This window comes from Hyperoodon ampullatus, assembly GCF_949752795.1.
Source record: "Hyperoodon ampullatus genome assembly, chromosome: 5".
In the NCBI taxonomy this organism is placed as follows: Eukaryota; Metazoa; Chordata; class Mammalia; order Artiodactyla; family Ziphiidae; genus Hyperoodon; species Hyperoodon ampullatus.
In genome coordinates this window covers 56,760,013-56,778,953 of record NC_136918.1, presented here as the reverse complement: position 1 = coordinate 56,778,953, position 18,941 = coordinate 56,760,013, and the positions used below count along the sequence as shown (strand labels likewise).

The 18,941-nt window shown below is 36.8% G+C and overlaps 1 protein-coding gene across 1 annotated transcript in view; it reads right to left on the bottom strand.

Moving 5' to 3' along the window:
- Positions 1–18,941, bottom strand: part of SPATA16 (spermatogenesis associated 16) — a gene marked incomplete at its 3' end in the record, with an annotated part of 219,168 nt that overhangs the window by 142,960 nt on the left and 57,267 nt on the right. The window lies entirely within an intron of this gene.

Here is an 18,941-nt window from a genome sequence, read left to right as displayed (position 1 = left end):
GGCGGTCACAAAGCACCGAGCTGATCTCCCTGTGCTATGCGGCTGCTTCCCACTAGCTATCTACCTTACGTTTGGTAGTGTATATATGTCCATGCCGCTCTTTCACTTTGTCACAGCTTACCCTTCCCCCTCCCCATATCCTCAAGTCCATTCTCTAGTAGGTCTGTGTCTTTATTCCTGTCTTACCCCTATGTTCTTCATGACCTTTTTTTTTTCTTAAATTCCATATATATGTGTCAGCATACAGTATTTGTCTTTCTCTTTCTGACTTACTTCACTCTGTATGACAGACTCTAGGTCCATCCACCTCATTACAAATAGTTCAATTTCATTTCTTTTTATGGCTGAGTAATATTCCATTGTATGTATGTGCCACATCTTCTTTACCCATTCATCCGATGATGGACACTTAGGTTGTTTCCATCTCCGGGCTATTGTAAATAGGGCTGCTATGAACATTTTGGTACATGTCTCTTTTTGAATTATGGTTTTCTCAGGGTATATGCCCAGTAGTGGGATTGCAGGGTCATATGGTAGTTCTATTTGTAGTTTTTTAAGGAACCTCCATACCGTTCTCCATAGTGGCTGTACCAATTCACATTCCCACCAGCAGTGCAAGAGTGTTCCCTTTTTTCCAACACCCTCTCCAGCATTTATTGTTTCTAGATTTTTTGATGATGGCCATTCTGACTGGTGTGAGATGATATCTCATTGTAGTTTTGATTTGCATTTCTCTAATTAGTAAAGATGTTGAGCATCCTTTCATGTGTTTGTTGGCAGTCTGTGTATCTTCTGTGGAGAAATGTCTATTTAGGTCTTCTGCCCATTTTTGGATTGGGTTGTTTGTTTTTTTGTTATTGAGCTGCATGAGCTGCTTATAAATTTTGGAGATTAATCCTTTGTCAGTTGCTTCATTTGCAAATATTTTCTCCCATTCTGAGGGTTGTCTTTTGGTCTTGTTTATGGTTTCCTTTGCTGTGCAAAAGCTTTTAAGTTTCATTAGGTCCCATGTGTTTATTTTTGTCTTTATTTCCATTTCTCTAGGAGGTGGGTCAAAAAGGATCTTGCTGTGATTTATGTCATAGAGTGTTCTGCCTATGTTGTCCTCTAAGAGTTTGATAGTGTCTGGCCTTACATTTAGGTCTTTAATCCATTTTGAGCTTATTTTTGTGTATGGTGTTAGGGAGTGATCGAATCTCATACTTTTACATGTCCCTGTCCAGTTTTCCCAACACCACTTATTGAAGAGACTGTCCTTTCTCCACTGTACATTCCTGCCTCCTTTATCAAAGATAAGGTGACCATATGTCCGTGGGTTTATCTCTGGGCTTTCTATCCTGTTCCATTGATCTATCTTTCTGTTTTTGTGCCAGTACCATACTGTCTTGATTACTGCAGCTTTGTAGTATAGTCTGAAGTCAGGGAGCCTGATTCCTCCAGCTCCATTTTTCGTTCTCAAGATTGCTTTGGCTATTCGGGGTCTTTTGTGTTTCCATACAAATTGTGAAATTTTTTGTTCTAGTTCTGTGAAAAATGCCAGTGGTATTTTGATAGGGATTGCATTGAATCTGTAGATTGCTTTGGGTAGTAGAGTCATTTTCACAATGTTGATTCTTCCAATCCAAGAACATGGTACATCTCTCCATCTATTTGTATCATCTTTAATTTCTTTCATCAGTGTCTTATAATTTTCTGCATACAGGTCTTTTGTCTCCTTAGGTAGGTTTATTCCTAGATATTTTATTCTTTTTGTTGCAATGGTAAATGGGAGTGTTTCCTTGATTTCACTTTCAGATTTTTCATCATTAGTATATAGGAATGCCAGAGATTTCTGTGCATTAATTTTGTATCCTGCAACTTTACCAAATTCATTGATTAGCTCTAGTAGTTTTCTGGTAGCATCTTTAGGATTCTCTATGTATAGTATCATGTCATCTGCAAACAGTGACAGCTTTACTTCTTCTTTTCCAATTTGGATTCCTTTTATTTGCTTTTCTTCTCTGATTGCTGTGGCTAAAACTTCCAAAACTAGGTTGAATAAGAGTGGTGAGAGTGGGCAACCTTGTCTTGTTCCTGATCTTAGTGGAAATGGTTTCAGTTTTTCACCATTGAGGACGATGCTGGCTGTGGGTTTGTCATATATGGCCTTTATTATGTTGAGGAAAGTTCCCTCTATGCCTACTTTCTGCAGGGTTTTTATCATGAATAGGTGTTGAATTTTGTCGAAAGCTTTCTCTGCATCTATTGAGATGATCATATGGTTTTTCTCCTTCAATTTGTTAATATGGTGTATCACGTTGATTGATTTGCGTATATTGAAGAATCCTTGCATTCCTGGGATAAACCCCACTTGATCATGGTGTATGATCCTTTTAATGTGCTGTTGGATTCTGTTTGCTAGTATTTTGTTGAGGATTTTTGCATCTATGTTCATCAGTGATATTGGCCTGTAGTTTTCTTTCTTTGTGACATCCTTGTCTGGTTTTGGTATCAAGGTGATGGTGGCCTCGTAGAATGAGTTTGGGAGTGTTCCTCCCTCTGCTATATTTTGGAAGAGTTTGAGAAGGATAGGCGTTAGCTCTTCTCTAAATGCTTGATAGAATTCGCCTGTGAAGCCATCTGGTCCTGGGCTTTTGTTTGTTGGAAGATTTTTTATCACAGTTTCAATTTCAGTGCTTGTGATTGGTCTGTTCATATGTTCTATTTCTTCCTGATTCAGTCTTGGCAGGTTGTGCATTCCTAAGAATTTGTCCATTTCTTCCAGGTTGTCCATTTTATTGGCATAGAGTTGCTTATAGTAATCTCTCACGATCTTTTGTATTTCTGCAGTGTCAGTTGTTACTTCTCCTTTTTCATTTCTAATTCTATTGATTTGAGTCTTCTCCCTTTTTTTCTTGATGAGTCTGGCTAATGGTTTATCAATTTTGTTTATCTTCTCAAAGAACCAGCTTTTAGTTTTATGGATCTTTGCTATTGTTTCCTTCATTTCTTTTTCATTTATTTCTGATCTGATTTTTATGATTTCTTTCCTTCTGCTAACTTTGGGATGTTTTTGTTCTTCTTTCTCTAATTGCTTTAGGTGCAAGGTTAGGTTGTTTCGTCGAGATATTTCCTGTTTCTTAAGGTGGGATTGTATTGCTATAAACTTCCCTCTTAGAACTGCTTTTGCTGCATCCCATAGGTTTTGGGTCGTCGTGTCTCCATTGTCATTTGTTTCTAGGTATTTTTTTATTTCCTCTTTGATTTCTTCAGTGATCACTTCGTTATTAAGTAATGTATTGTTTAGCCTCCATGTGTTTGTATTTTTTATAGCTCTTTTCCTGTAATTGATATCTAGTCTCATAGCATTGTGGTCGGAAAAGATACTTGATACAATTTCAATTTTCTTAAATTTACCAAGGCTTGATTTGTGACCCAAGATATGATCTATCCTGGAGAATGTTCCATGAACACTTGAGAAAAATGTGTATTCTGTTGTTTTTGGATGGAATGTCCTATAAATATCAATTAAGTCCATCTTGTTTAATGTATCATTTAAAGCTTGTGTTTCCTTATTTATTTTCATTTTGGATGATCTGTCCATTGGTGAAAGTGGGGTGTTAAAGTCCCCTACTATGATTGTGTTACTGTCGATTTCTCCTTTTATGGCTGTTAGTGTTTGCCTTATGTATTGAGGTGCTCCTATGTTGGGTGCATAAATATTTACAATTGTTATATCTTCTTCTTGGATCGATCCCTTGATCATTATGTAGTGTCCTTCTTTGTCTCTTCTAGTAGTCTTTATTTTAAAGTCTATTTTGTCTGATATGAGAATTGCTACTCCAGCTTTCTTTTGGTTTCCATTTGCATGGAATATCTTTTTCCATCCCCTTACTTTCAGTCTGTATGTGTCTCTAGGTCTGAAGTGGGTCTCTTGTAGACAGCATATATATGGGTCTTGTTTTTGTATCCATTCAGCCAATCTGTGTCTTTTGGTGGGAGCGTTTAGTCCATTTACATTTAAGGTAATTATCGATATGTATGTTCCTATTCCCATTTTCTTAATTGTTTTGGGTTCGTTATTGTAGGTCTTTTCCTTCTGTTGTGTTTCTTGCCTAGAGAAGTTCCTTTAGCATTTGTTGTAAAGCTGGTTTGGTGGTGCTGAACTCTCTCAGCTTTTGCTTGTCTGTAAATGTTTTAATTTCTCCATCAAATCTGAATGAGATCCTTGCTGGGTAGAGTAATCTTGGTTGCAGGTTTTTCTCCTTCATCACTTTAATTATGTCCTGCCACTCCCTTCTGGCTTGTAGAGTTTCTGCTGAGAGATCAGCTGTTATCCTGATGGGGATTCCCTTGTGTGTTATTTGTTGTTTTTGCCTTGCTGCTTTTAATATGATTTCTTTGTGTTTAATTTTTGACAGTTTGATTAATATGTGTCTTGGCGTATTTCTCCTTGGATTTATTCTGTATGGGACTCTCTGTGCTTCTTGGACTTGATTAACTATTTCCTTTCCCATATTAGGGAAGTTTTCAACTATAATCTCTTCAAATATTTTCTCAGTCCCTTTCTTTTTCTCTTCTTCTTCTGGAACCCCTATAATTCGAATGTTGGTGCGTTTAATGTTGTCCCAGAGGTCTCTGATATTGTCCTCTGTTCTTTTCATTCTTTTTTCTTTATTTTGCTCTGCATTAGTTATTTCCACTATTGTATCTTCCACCTCACTTATCCGTTCTTCTGCCTCAGTTATTCTGCTATTGATCCCATCTAGAGTATTTTTCATTTCATTTATTGTGTTTTTAATCGATGCTTGATTCATCTTTAGTTCTACTAGGTCCTTGTTAACTGTTTCTTGCATTTTGTCTATTCTATTTCCAAGATTTTGGATCATCTTTACTATCATTATTCTGAATTCTTTTTCAGATAGACTGCCTATTACCTCTTCATTTGTTAGGTCTGGTGGGTTTTTATCTTGCTCCTTCTCCTGCTGTGTGTTTTTCTGTCTTCTCATTTTGCTTATGTTACTGTGTTTGGGGTCTCCTTTTTGCCGGCTGCAGGTTCGTAGTTCCTGTTGTTTTTGGTGTCTGTCCCGAGTGGCTAAGGTTGGTTTAGTGGGTTGTGTAGGCTTCCTGGTCGAGGGGACTAGTGCCTGTGTTCTGGTGGATGAGGCTGGATCTTGTCTTTCTGGTGGGCAGGTCCACGTCTGGTGGTATGTTTTGGGGTGTCTGCAGACTTTTTATGATTTTAGGCCACCTCTCTGCTAATGGGTGGCGTTGTGTTCCTGTCTTGCTAGTTGTTTGGCATAGGGTGTCCAGCACTGTAGCTTGCTGGTCGTTGAGTGAAGCTGGGTGCTGGTGTTGAGATGGAGATCTCTGGAAGATTTTCGCCGTTTGATATTATGTGGAGCTGGGAGGTCTCTTGTGGACCAGTGTCCTGAAGTTGGCTCTCCCACCTCAGAGGCACAGTACTGACTCCTGGCTCCTCAATTTGGGATGATTTGTTGTCTATTCATGTATTCCACAGATGCAGGGTACATCAAGTTGATTGTGGAGCTTTAATCCGCTGCTTCTGAGGCTGCTGGGAGAGGTTTCCCTTTCTCTTCTTTGTTCTCACAGCTCCCGGGTCTCAGCTTTGGATTTGGCCCCGCCTCTGCGTGTAGGTCGCCGGAGGGCGTCTGTTCTTCGCTCAGACAGGAAAGGGTTAAAGGAGCAGCCTCTTCGGGAACTCTGGCTCACTCAGGCCGGGCGGGAGGGAGGGGCACGGAGTGCGGGGCGAGCCTGCAGCGGCAGAGGTCGGCGTGACGTTGCACCAGCCCGAGGCGCGCCGTGCGTTCTCCCAGGGAAGCCGCCCCTGGATCCCGGGACCCCGGCAGTGGCGGGCTGCTCAGGCTCCCGGAAGGGCGGTGTGGACAGTGACCTGCGCTCGCACACGGGCTTCTTGGCGGCGGCAGCAGCAGCCCCAGCGTCCCACGCCCGTCACTGGGCTCCGCGCTTTCAGTCGCGACTCGCGCCCGTCTGTGGAGCCCCTTTAAGCAGCGCTCTTAATCCCCTCTCCTCGCGCAGCAGGAAACCAAGAGGGAAGAACAAGTCTCTTGCCTGTTCGGCAGCTCCAGAGTTTTCCCGGACTCCCTCCCGGCTAGCTGTGGCACATTAGCCCCCTTCAGGCTGAGTTCTCGCCGCCAGCCCCAGTCCTCTCCCTGCGCTCTGACCGAAGCCCGAGCCTCAGCTTCCAGCGCCGCCCGCCCCGGCGGGCGAGCAGACAAGCCTCTCGGGCTGGTGAGTGCCGCTCGGCACCGATCCTCTGTGCGGGAATCTCTCCGCTTTGCCCTACCCAGGTATGTGGGGAGTTTCTTGCCTTTTGGGAGGTCTGGGGTCTTCTGCCAGCGTTCAGTAGGTGTTCTGTAGGAGTTGTTCCACGTGTAGCTGTATTTCTGGTGTATCCGTGAGGAGGAAGGTGATCTCCGCGTCTTACTCTTCCGCCATCTTCGTTTTTCAACATTTTTTTTCATATCAAGAAACTGGCTCCAGCAATGTCCTCTTTTGTTTTACTATTAGTATTGTGGTTTTAAGTTCACCTAAGATGGTGAGAATTGTTTTGTTTCATCGAATGCTGTTGACTTGTTGAATTTAATGGCCACATTTTTTTCTTTCAGCTTAGCTATTTTAATTTTAATTTTCCCCTAAGTTATATTGAGGCATTCTTGCCAAAAACTGTATGTATTCAAGGTGTAAAATGTAATAGTTTGATACACGTATACATTGTGAAATGACTACTACAATCACTTAACACACCTATCACCTCACATCTCACATAGTTACCTTTTTTTCCCCCCCAGTGTGGTGAGAACTCTCGGCATCTTTTTATCAAATTTCAAGTATACAATATAGTATTATTAACTATAGTCACCGTGCTGAAAGTATATGCCCTTTGACGAATATCTCCACATTTTTCCCACCTTCAGGCCCTAGCAACAAATATTTTACCCTCTGGTTCTCTGTGTTAGACTTTTTAGATTCCACATATAAGTGAGATCATACAGTGTTTGTCTTTCTGCATCTGGCTTATTTTACTTAGTTTAATGTCCTCCAGGTTCATTCATACTGTCACAAATTACAGGATTCGCTACTTTTTTATGGCTGAATAATATTGTGTGTGTATGTATCTATTTCACATTTTCTTTATCCATTCGTCTGTCAACAGACAGATTGTTTTACATCTTGGGTATTGTGAATAATGTTGTAGTGAACACGGGTGTGCAGATGTTTTTTCAAGATACTGACTTTGTTTCTTTGGCTATATGTCCAGCAGTGGGATTGCTGGATCATATTGTAGTTCCTTTAACATTTTTTGAGGAGCCTCCATATTGTTTTCCATTTTGGCTATAGCAGTTTACATTCCCATCAGCAGTGCACAAGGGTTCCCTTTTTCCGCATCGTTACTAATACTTGTTATCTTGCCTTTTTGATAATAGCCATTGTAACAGGTCTGAGGTGGTAATTCATTGTTTTGATATGCATTTCTCTGATGATTAGTGATGCTCATATATCTGTTGGCCATTTTAATGTCTTCTTTGGAAAAATGTCTGTTCCAATCTTTTGCCCATTTTTAAAATCAGGAATTTTTTTTTTTTGCTATTGAATTGTAAGAGTTCCTTATATATATATTTAAAAAAATTTTTTAACATCTTTATTGGAATATAATTGCTTTACAATGGTGTGTTAGTTTCTGCTTTATAACAAAGTGAATCAGCTGTACATATACATATATCCCCATATCTCTTCCCTCTATATTTTGGATATCTAGCTCCTTGCCATGGTTTGCAACCCCTAATATATGGTTTGCAAATATTTTCTTTTATTTCATAGGTTGCCTTTTCATTCTGTTATTTTCTTTGCTGTGCATAAGTTTTTAGTTTGACATAGCCCCACTTGTTTATTTTTGCTTTTGTTGCCTGTGCTTTTGGTGTCATATCCAAAACATCACTGCCAAGATCAACGTCAAAGAGATTTTCCCCTATGATTTCTTCTAGGAGTTTTATAGTTTCAGGTCTTAATTTAAGTCTTTAATCCATTTTGAGTTGATTTTTGTGTATGGTATAATATAAGGGTCTAATTTCATTCTTCTGTATGTGGATATCCAGTTTTTTCAATGTCATTTATTAAATAGACTATCCTTTTCCCATTTTGTATTCTTGACATCCTTGTCTTAGACTCATTGACCATATACATGTGGATTTACTTCTGGGCTCTTTATTCTTTTCCATTGGTCTGTGTGCCTGTTTATATACCAGTACCATTATGGTTTGATAGCTTTGTAGTATAGTTTGAAGTCAGGAAGTTGATGCCTTCAGCTCTGTTCTTTCTCAAGATTGCTTTGATTATTCAGTTTTTTTGTGGTTCCACATGAATTTTGACTGATTTTTTTCTACTTCTTTGAAAAATTCCATTGAACTTTTTTATATTTAGTGTATAAATCTACACTAAATCTATAGATTTCTTTGGGTAGTATGGAATTTTAACAATATTTATTCTTCCAGTCCATGAATACAGGATACCTTTCTATTTATTTGTGTCTTCTTCCATCTTTCATCAATGTCTTACAGTTTTCAGTGTACCGGTATTTCATCTCCTTAATTAAATTTATTCCTAAGTATTATTTATTATTTTTGATGCTACTGTAAATAAGATTGTTTTCTTAATTTCTTTTTTGGATAGTCACTGTTGTGTATAGAAATGCAAATAATTTTTGTATATTAATTTTGTAACCTGCAACTTTGCTGAATTCCTTATTAGTTCTAACAGTTTCTTTGTGGAGGCTTTAAGGCTTTCTATTTATAAGATCATATCATCTGAAAATAGAGACAGTTTTGCTTCTTCTTTTCTTATTTACATGGCTTTTATTTCTTTTTCTTGCCTAATTGCTCTGTATAGGACTTCCAGTACTATGTTGAATTAAAAATGGCAAGAGTCAGAATCCTTATCTTGTTCCTGATCTTAGAGGAAGAACTTTCAGCTTTTTACTGTTGAGTATGATGGTCATATGTTGTCTTTATTATGTTGAGGTACATTCCTTTTATACCTAATTTGTTGAGAGTTTTTATCATGAAAGAATGTTAAATTTTGTCAAATGCTTTTTTCCTGCATCTATTCAGATGATCATATAATTTTTATCTTTTATTTTCTTAAGGTGATATATCATGTTTGTTTATTTGTGTATGTCCTGGGAACCTTGCATCCCAAGAATAAATCTCACTTGATTATGATGTGTGATCCTTTCAATGTGCTGTTGAATTTGCTTTGCTAGTATTTTCTTCAGGAATTTTGCATCTATGTTCATTAAGGATATTGACCTGTAATTTTCCTTTCTTGTAGTGTCCTTATTTGTCTTTGGTATTAGAGTAATGCTGGCCTTGTAAAATTAGTTTGGAAGTATTTCCTCCTCTTCTATTTTTGAAAGAGTTTGAGAAGGACTGGTGTTAATTAAATGTTTGGTATAATTCACTAGTGAAGCCATCTGGTCCTAGTCTTTTCTTTGTTGGGGGGCTTTTAATTGCTGCTTCAAAATGCATACTTATTATTAGTCTGTTCAGATTTTCTATTTCTTCATGATGTTTTTCATGGCAGGTTGTATGTTTCTAGGAATTTGTCCATGTCTTATAGGCTATCCAATTTGTTGGTGTATAATATTTCATAGTAGTATCCTATGATCCTTTGTATTTCTGAGATATAAGCTGTAATGTCTTCTCGTTCATTTATAATTTTGAGTCCTCTCTCTTTTTTTGGTTAGTGTAGCTAAAATTTTGTCAATTTTATTTATCTTTTCAAAACATCTTCTAGTTTTGTTGATTTTTTACATTGTTTTTCTAGTCTCTTTTTCATTCGTTTTGCTCTAATCTTTATTCTTTCCTTCCTTCTGCTAAATTTGGGCTTAGTTTGTTCTTCTTTTTCAAGTTCCTTGAGGTGTAAAGTTAGGTTGCTTATTTGACATCTTCCTTTTGTCTTACTGTAGTTGTTTACTGCTATAAATTTCCCTCTTAGAACTGCTTTTGCTGCATTACATAAGTTTTTGGTATGTTGTGTTTTCATTTTTGTTTGTCTCAAGATATTTTCTGATTTCTTTTTTTTTGATTTTCCAGAGTATGTTGTTTAATTTACATATATTTCTGAATTTTTCAATATTCCTCCTATTATTATTCCTAGTTTTATATCATTGTGGTTGGCAAGGGATACTTTATAGGATTTCAATCTTCATTAATTTGTTAAGACTTGCTTTGTGGGCCAACATATGATCTATCCTGGAGAATGTTCTGTGTGTGCTTGGAAAAAATGTGTATTCTTGTGCTGTTGGATGGAATGTTCTGTATATGTTAATTATATCAATTTAGTCTATAGTGTTATTCAAGTCTGTTTTTTCCTTATTGATTTTCTGTCTGGGTAATCTATCCATTATTGAGAGTGGGGTATTGAAGTTCCCTACTATTATTGTATTGCTGTCTATTTATTCCTTCAGTCTGTTAATATTTACCTTAAATATTTAGGTGCTCCAGTGTTGGCTTCTGTTGGTTTCCCAGGCTGATGGGATTACCTGCAGAATTACAGAATTACAGCTGAGATGGATTAGAGCTAGGTTACTTGGCTGTTGCTGTGTTCACAATGGGCTCTGTGTTTGGTGAGCCTGTTACCAGGGACTTGGGCTGGTGTGGATCCTATTTGGTCCCTGGATGGACATAACTGCCTCTAGAACCTTGAATAGTAGGGCTGGTGCTGGGACAAGGTTCCACTTCAGGGTCTGCGGTTGGGTCTGCAGACAGTGGTCCTGTTATCAGGTATGTGGAAAGATATGCCTCTCTTTGAGTCCTTGGGAGGGCTTCTACTGGCCACTGGGTGGGTCCCTGGACAGACCGGCTGGCTCTGGACTATGGTTGATAGGAGCTGGAACGGAGGCCCAAGATTGCTTCAGGGTACACAACTGGAAATGAGATCTGAAGTCATAGCTCAGAAGGCATGGATGGTCATGTCTCCCACCAGATCCCTAGGTGGGTAGAACTGTTCCCTGACTGCAGTGGGGAGGGGCTAGAGCTATGTCACAGGGACATTTCACGATCTCTGGGGATGCAAATAAGTATGTCTCCAGCCCAGGTCCCTGGGCTGGTAGGACTGCTTATGGAAGGTGGCTGAAAGGGGATGGAGTCAGATCATGAGTTACTTCAGTGTCCATAGCTGTGGGTTTATTACTGAGGCATAGGCAGGCATGACTTCTCCTGGGTTCCTTGGCATCTTGTGCTGGTGGCAGGACCAAGGTCAAATGGGGCTATAGCCAAATCCACAGGAGTCAGAACAGTTTCTGAGTCTTGCTAGGGACACTATAGGGTGCCATCCCCCTTGGTTTGGGCCTGCTTTATTAAAACAGACTTCCTTGGTCGTGGGCCCTCCTGAGGTTTCACAGTGTCCTACCTGGATTCCAAAGCTACCACAAAGACACTTTTTGACTATGAATGGCTGCCAAGTTATTGTTGCCAGGGGATGACACAAGCTGGGAACCTCCTGTTCTGCCATATCTCTGATGTCACTCCTGGCCAAACTTTGAACATTCAGTTGTGGTAAAGAGGAGCATGTTGTATTTAAAATATCTCATTTCATGAGATCTGCAAGAAATTTTTAAAATTTCTGTTACTTCTATTATGAACCAGTTTATTCTAAAACTCATGAATATCTATAATGCTTTAAGCTTATATCACCTCTGAGCATTTTAATTATCCTCAAAGTTATAAATAATGATGCCCCCCAAACTTGTATTTTCATAGAATATTCCAAATTGTCTACTTTATTGAGTATATCTTGGCTTCAAAAAGGGTATTTTATTTTATCTTATTTTTTATTGAAGTATAGTTGATTTACAATGTTGTGTTAATTTCTGCTGTATAGCAAACTGATTCAGTTATACACATATATACACTCTTTTTTTAATATTCTTTTCTGTTATTCTTTATTCCAGGCTATTGGATATAGTTCCCTGTGCTATACAGTAAGACCTTGTTGTTTATCCATTCTATATGTAATAGTTTGTACCTACTAACCCCAAACTCCCAGTTGATCCTTCCCCCACCTCGCCTTCCCCTTGGCAACCACAAGTCTGTTCTCTATGTCTGTGAGTCTGTTTCTGTTTTGTAGATAAGTTCATTTGTGTCATATTTTAGCTTCCACATATAAGTGATATCATATGGTATTTGTCTTTCTCTTTCTGACTTACTTCACTTAGTATGATAATCTCTAGTTGCATCCATGTTGCTGCAAATGGCATTATTTTGTTCTTTTTTTTATGGCTGAGTAGGATTCCACTGCATATATGTACCACATCTTCTTTATTCATTCGTTTGTTGATGGACATTTAGGTTGTTTCCATGTCTTGGCTATTGTGAATAATGCTGCTATGAACATAGGGTTGCATGTATTTTTTTGAATTATAGTTTTGTCCAGATATATGCCTAGGAGGGGGATTGTTGCATCATATGGTGATTCTATTTTTAGTTTTCTGAGGAACCTCCATATTGTTTTCCATAGTGACTGCAGCACATTCCCATTACCACTAATGGGAATGTAGGAGGGATCCCTTTTCTCTGCACCCTCTCCAGCATTTGTTATTTGTAGACTTTTTAATGTTGGCCATTGTGACTGGTGTAAGTGGTATATCACTGTAGTTTTGACTTGCATTTCTCCAATAAGTAGGGATGTTGAACATCTTTTCACATCTAATGGCTATTTTAAAAATAATAGTGTCCTCTATGCATATATAGAGTTTATTGCTGTTATTACCGTTGAAAATAATCTGCATTTGTTATTGGGGTGGGATTGAAACAAGATACAAATCTGATACATTTTAAGATTTAGGAGTGATTTTAACCAGTTTACTTAGATTTAAAGATGAGAAAACTGAGGCAAAGTGAAGTTAAGTTACTTGTGAAAGTCAAAGCTAGTAAGTGATGAAGCAGAAATTCAAATCCATGCCTTTGTTATTTTGTTTTCTTATATTTTGACTGATGGGTTATTTAGATGTGTATTGTTTAATTTCCAAGTATTTGGAGGGGTTTTTCTAGATATCTTAATGATTTCTAATTTAATTGCATTATAGTCAGAGAAAAAGCTCTGTCAGATTTCAAATTTTCAAAATTTTGTTTAGCCTTATTTTTATCCTTGGTAATACTCCTTTTCTTGAGACCTACTTTGTCTGTTAGTAACATAACCAAGCCTGACAGAATAACAGATTTTCATGTTTACTGTATGGTATATCATTTTCCTTCCTTTTACTTTCAAACTGTGTCTTTTTGTAGATAGAACATAGTTGAATCTTGTGATTTAATCCAGACTGATGACATCTGCCTTATAATTGGATTGTTTAGTCAATTAGTGTAGTATGTTTAATGTAATTATTAATGATTTTGTTCAAACCTGTTGTCTTGCTATTATCTTCCAGTGTCCCATCCATTATTTGTTCTTCTCTTCCTCCTTTCTTGACTTCAGTTAATTAAATATTCTTTAGTATATAATTTTAAGTCCATAATTGGCTTTCTAGCTATACTCATAATATTTTTAATAATTACTCTAGGGATTATAACATGCATTTTTAATTTAACACAGGCTACTTAGAGTTAATATTGTACTACCTCATGCAAAAACTTTAGTAATAAAATTCCATTTATGCCTCCTCCCACAGGTTTTTGTGATACTGTAGTCAAATATTGCACATCAAAATATGTAATCTTATTATTTATTATTTTTACCTTAGATAATATGATAGAACACTATTTTTTCCTTAAATAGTCATTCATCCTTAAATAAATTTTGAGAAGAAATATAGTGTTTTATGTTTACTCACTTATTTACCATTTCTGATGCTCTTCATTCCATTTTGTAGATCCAAATTTTACTCTACTGTCATTTACTTCAGCTTGAAATATCTTATTTATCATTTCTCAAAGTGCAGATCTGCTCAAGATTAATTTTTAACTTCAGTTATTTAAAAATGTATTTATATCTCACTCTCATTTTGAAGAATTTTTTTGCTGTTGTTGAATTCTTGTTTGACATCATTTTTCTTTCAGCACTTTAAACTTCCTGTTCCATTGTATTTTGGTCTCCATTATTTCTGATTAAAAGTCACCTGTTATTTGTATCATTGTCCCTGTGTGTAACATGTTGTTTTCTTTTATCTGCCTTTAATATTTTCTGTCTTGAGTTTTCAAAAGTTTGCTTATGCTGTTTCTAGATGTGGTTCTCTTTGTATTTATTTTAGTTGGGGCTAACTAGATTTTACTTTTTAAAAACCAAATTTGGAAAATTTCTACTAATTACTTTTATGCCCTTTTCTCTTTCTTTTCCCTTTGGGACAGTTACATGTATGCTAGATTGCTTGTTACTGTCTCTGAGGATAGGTCACTGAAGCATTGGTTAATTTTTTTAAATATCTTTTGTTCCTCTGTGTTCATATGGAGTAATTTCTACTGATTTGTCTTCATGTTCACTAATCCTTTCTTTAGTATTAAGTCTTCAATCTGATGTCATGGTCAATCAGTATATTTTTATTTTAGATATTTCATTAATCCATGCTAAAATCTCCATTTGGTTTTTTTCTATAGTTTCTATTTTTCTGTTGAGATTCTCATCTCTTCACTTATTATGATCATCTTTGCCTCAAGATCCTTGGATCTATTTTTTGTAGCTTCTTTAAAATCTTTTTCTACCATTCTAACATCTGGGTCATCTTGGGGTCTGATTGTACGGACTATTTATTTTCTTAAATATGAGTCTCATCTCCCTATTTCTTTGAATGTACAGAAATTTTTAGTTTTATGCTAGACATTTTGGATGAAACTTTGTAAGGAATTGAGATTATGACATCATCCCTGCAAAGTTGTTGAATATTTTTCCTATCAGGCAATTAAATGGAAAATACTCTTGTTCTTGTCATGCATGGTTTTAGTCTCTATTAAAGCAGGTCTGTTTTGCCTTTGAGTTTAATCCTAAGGAGTGGTCCATTCTGGGGATCATGGTACTAACTCTTAAAGCATGGGTCTTTCTGGGGTTTGAGCTGAATGCCTTAGGTACTCAGTGAGGTCTCTTCACACTGGTACTTCAGTATCTCCCATCACTACAGGTCCTCTGGTATTTTCACTTAGCACTTAGTCCCATAGCAGGCAGTCTCTGCTACATGACGTGTCACTTCTTATATTGACCAAGAACCTGCAGCAAATCCTCATGCAGTCTTCTAACCCCAACCCACTCACAAAGCTATTTCTCCTTTGGTCACCTGCCCTGTAAATTACAGCTTTTTGGGCAGCCTCGTATTCTAATCTCTGCTTCCTCAGCCCATTGAGATTTCAGTTTAACATTTAATGTGATCTCCAACTCCCTGAGTAAGGGCAGGAAAACAACCCCAGCAAAAGCTAAGAAAATTGTGGGGCTCACCATGTATACTGTCCTTCTCTCAAGGATCAAAGTCCTGCTATGACCATTTTCCAGTGCCTAAACAGAGTAGTCTCATATATTTTGTCCAGTTTTATACTTATAGCAAGAAGGCAGTCCCAGTACCAGTAACTCTATCATGGGTGGAGTAAAGAATCTATGGGTTTATGTTTAATTTTCACAAAACCTTGTGATATAGTATTTGTGAAGTAGGTAGTATTATTATAACCCAATTTTATAGAGAATTAAACTCAGGCTAACTGGTGAGTGGGGGAGTCAGAATGAAACCCTGAGCAGTCAGATTCAGACTCCATGCTCTGATTTAACATACAATGCTGCCTCTGCAACTTGAAATTATGTTATTACCTTCATTGCATTTATACACTCTCTTTTTTCTCATATTTATTAGTATTTGTTTGTTTTTTAAACTTTGCTACCTCTTCTAATGTGCATAAACACCACATATTTCCTGTTTACAACTGCCACCCCCACTGCCTAGCACAAGCTCTTGGTGAGCATTCACCATATTTGTTGAATGAATGAGTAAATGTAGATGACACCATTACAATTTTGAAAAGAGGCTCATTTCCACATATTTGCTATTTTAGACTTCATCTTGCCTGCCACCTTGTGGCATCAAATTTCTGCAGCAAAAACAAGCAAACAACAGCAATATAAAGGTGGGAAATATGCAAAAAAGTTGATGTGCATCATTAGAATCTTTACAATTATACAAATAAACATATAATTATATGATAGGAAAAGAGTTATAGCAGGATTTCTATTCTTGATAAGATAGCAGTAATTAGAAATCAGTCTTAGGAATGTTCAAGACACCACTGATAAACAATAATACTAGTTTGATGAAGTGAGCAGAGTTGATATGTTTGACTGATGAGTCTAGGCATCACTTTTGCTGGAAGTAAAAAAAAAAAAATATCCATATTTGCCACTTTGGATATATTATTAAAGAAAAGAAAAACTTGTTAACTGTTGTTTCTAAAGCCTTTGTATTACTTATTATCATATTTTAACTGTCAACACTTGCCTAATTAATTTCAAAATGTATCTTTGTTGAACCTAAAACCATAAAGTTATGGTTCTTATAGTCTTCTACATGACAGAACAACATGAAGTTACTTTTTATCAGAAGCAAAACTGTGTGATGATTTTCAAGCTAATTTTTGTGTTAACAAATCTCCTAAAGATATTCAGTAGACCTCACATTTACATAAAATTAAAGAAAGGATGCTTCAGCAAATGCAAATAAATGCAAAAAGGGAATATTTTAATTTTGATCCATGATTAGTATCAAACATCACAATGTGGTAATAATACAAAAGCAAGATTCTGCATTCAGTGTATAACTGAAAGTATAATGGTGTATAATGGTTGTAGGCTATTTATAGACTGAGTATCCTGATTAATTTATTTATTTTGAGAAATATATTTATGTTTCAGGCTCTACTTTAAAATCTGAGATCTTTAAAAACATTTAAATACTAGAATCATATGCACTGTCTTCTGCAGTTCTTCAATATGACATTTTGCTGGGTAGCAAAATGATTTATTTCAGTTGGTGCATTATTAATTGTATGAATTGACTGTTTAACCTCTATTGATTTCCATTTCTTAATGTTCAACTTAGAAAAAGAAGCAAAAGTTATTTTACAATAGAATAAAAAGGATACAAAAGTTAATCCTAGCATAATGAGGAAGATTAGTTTACTATTCATCATTATATATCCTCTCTTCAGTAATTTTCAAGGTCTTGAAAGAGCATGCTTAATTTTAAAATAAAAGTTTCTAAGCCTAAATAGTGAATCTATTTGAAACTAATCCTTGCATCCTTGTTTCTTATAGTATAATTTTGATTAATGTTCATTACTTATTTTTATAACACTGAATTAAATATTGACATGACCATACCATTTAGAATCCTTTCATTATTAAAAATGACTTGAAAATCCATCAAACCATTCTAATATCCAGGAGATAGTTTCCTTAGTGTGCCGGCCATTTTGGTGGCACTTTTTATGTGTAGTGAAAACCGTGGAGAAGGTGATAAATAATTACTTTCAAGTGCATCTCAATTCAGTATTGTTTATATATGCCTATAGATTTTCTGGGCTATTCCCAATTTTAAATATTTTTTCCATTGAGCTCACAAGTCACCCAAGTGGCTTTTTCCTTTCAAATGGAAATGGAATGAAATTCTTTGACATAACCATATGTCCTGATATTGGGTTTGAAAATGATGGTTGCATAAGGTGTTTCCAGAAACTATAGAGTCTAATTTTCTTTGTTGTCAAAGAGAATCTGTGTTTAGGTTCTGCAGTTTACTTAAAGCAAGAAAATTTCTTTCAAGCAGGTTATCTTATGAATTTAAAAGTGGTTTTGTTGTCCTTGATGTCAAGCTTAAGCCTACAAGCTTGAGGTCTCCTTAGAGCCATGAAGAATCTTTGGTGGAACTTTTACATCATTGTGGATGTAGAGTTGTAAATGATTTTTAGCATGTTGGCAGATCTCCTGCTCACGTAATGAGTATTAATATAATTGATAATTGTGTTTCCTCGTGGTTATTAACAGGGCAGGCATTATGTTTTCACATTGATATTAGTTTTATTATTATTATCATTTTTTTTTTTTTTTTTTTGCGGTATGTGGGCCTCTCATTGTTGTGGCCTCTCCCGTTGCGAAGCACAGGCTCCGGACGCGCAGGCTCAGCAGCCATGGCTCACGGGCCCAGCCGCTCAGCGGCATGTGGGATCTTCCCAGACCGGGGCATGAACCCGTGTCCCCTGCATCGGCAGGCGGACTCTCAACCACTGCGCCACCAGGGAAGCCCTAGTTTTATTATTTATATCCAAAAGAAGTACAGGATGTGTGATATCAGAAAATGAACAAGACTAAATATTTAGGTCAATCACTCTAAGCCAGGCAGGGAGGGGAAGAGGCGTCATAATTCTAAGAAAAGAGTTATTTGAAAGACATAACATAATCACTTTATCTTTGCTGTAGATTAAAGTGAATATTACCCATGATAAGAGCAAGGCCTTTAGGAAACAGGACATTTTTATAGAAAACAAAGATAGGGCTGGGTAATCCTGAGGATTCTAGGAAGCCACAACCTAATACAGAGTTCTGAAGAGGGATAGAAATGTATAAAAGAAATCTTTAAGGACATAGATTAAAAAGTGTTTTACACCTTTGGACAGCTGTCACACTCACCCCTGCATAGCATCCTTTGAATCAGCTATGCTATCTCCAAATAAGCGATAAGCTTTCGAGTCTTTACTCATGTTTCACAGTTGGAATTTCCTTCTACCATTCTCTGTATTTTGGGCAATTTTGGAAATCCTTCTCATCTTTCTCATCCCTTACTTAACCTTATTTGTTCCCTCCTTTCTTCCTGCTGTAATTTGCTACTACAGTTATCTGCCTTTTTATTTTGTCTGGCTTTATGGATAATTATTTATGGCTCTCTTTCTTCCATTAGGTTTTGA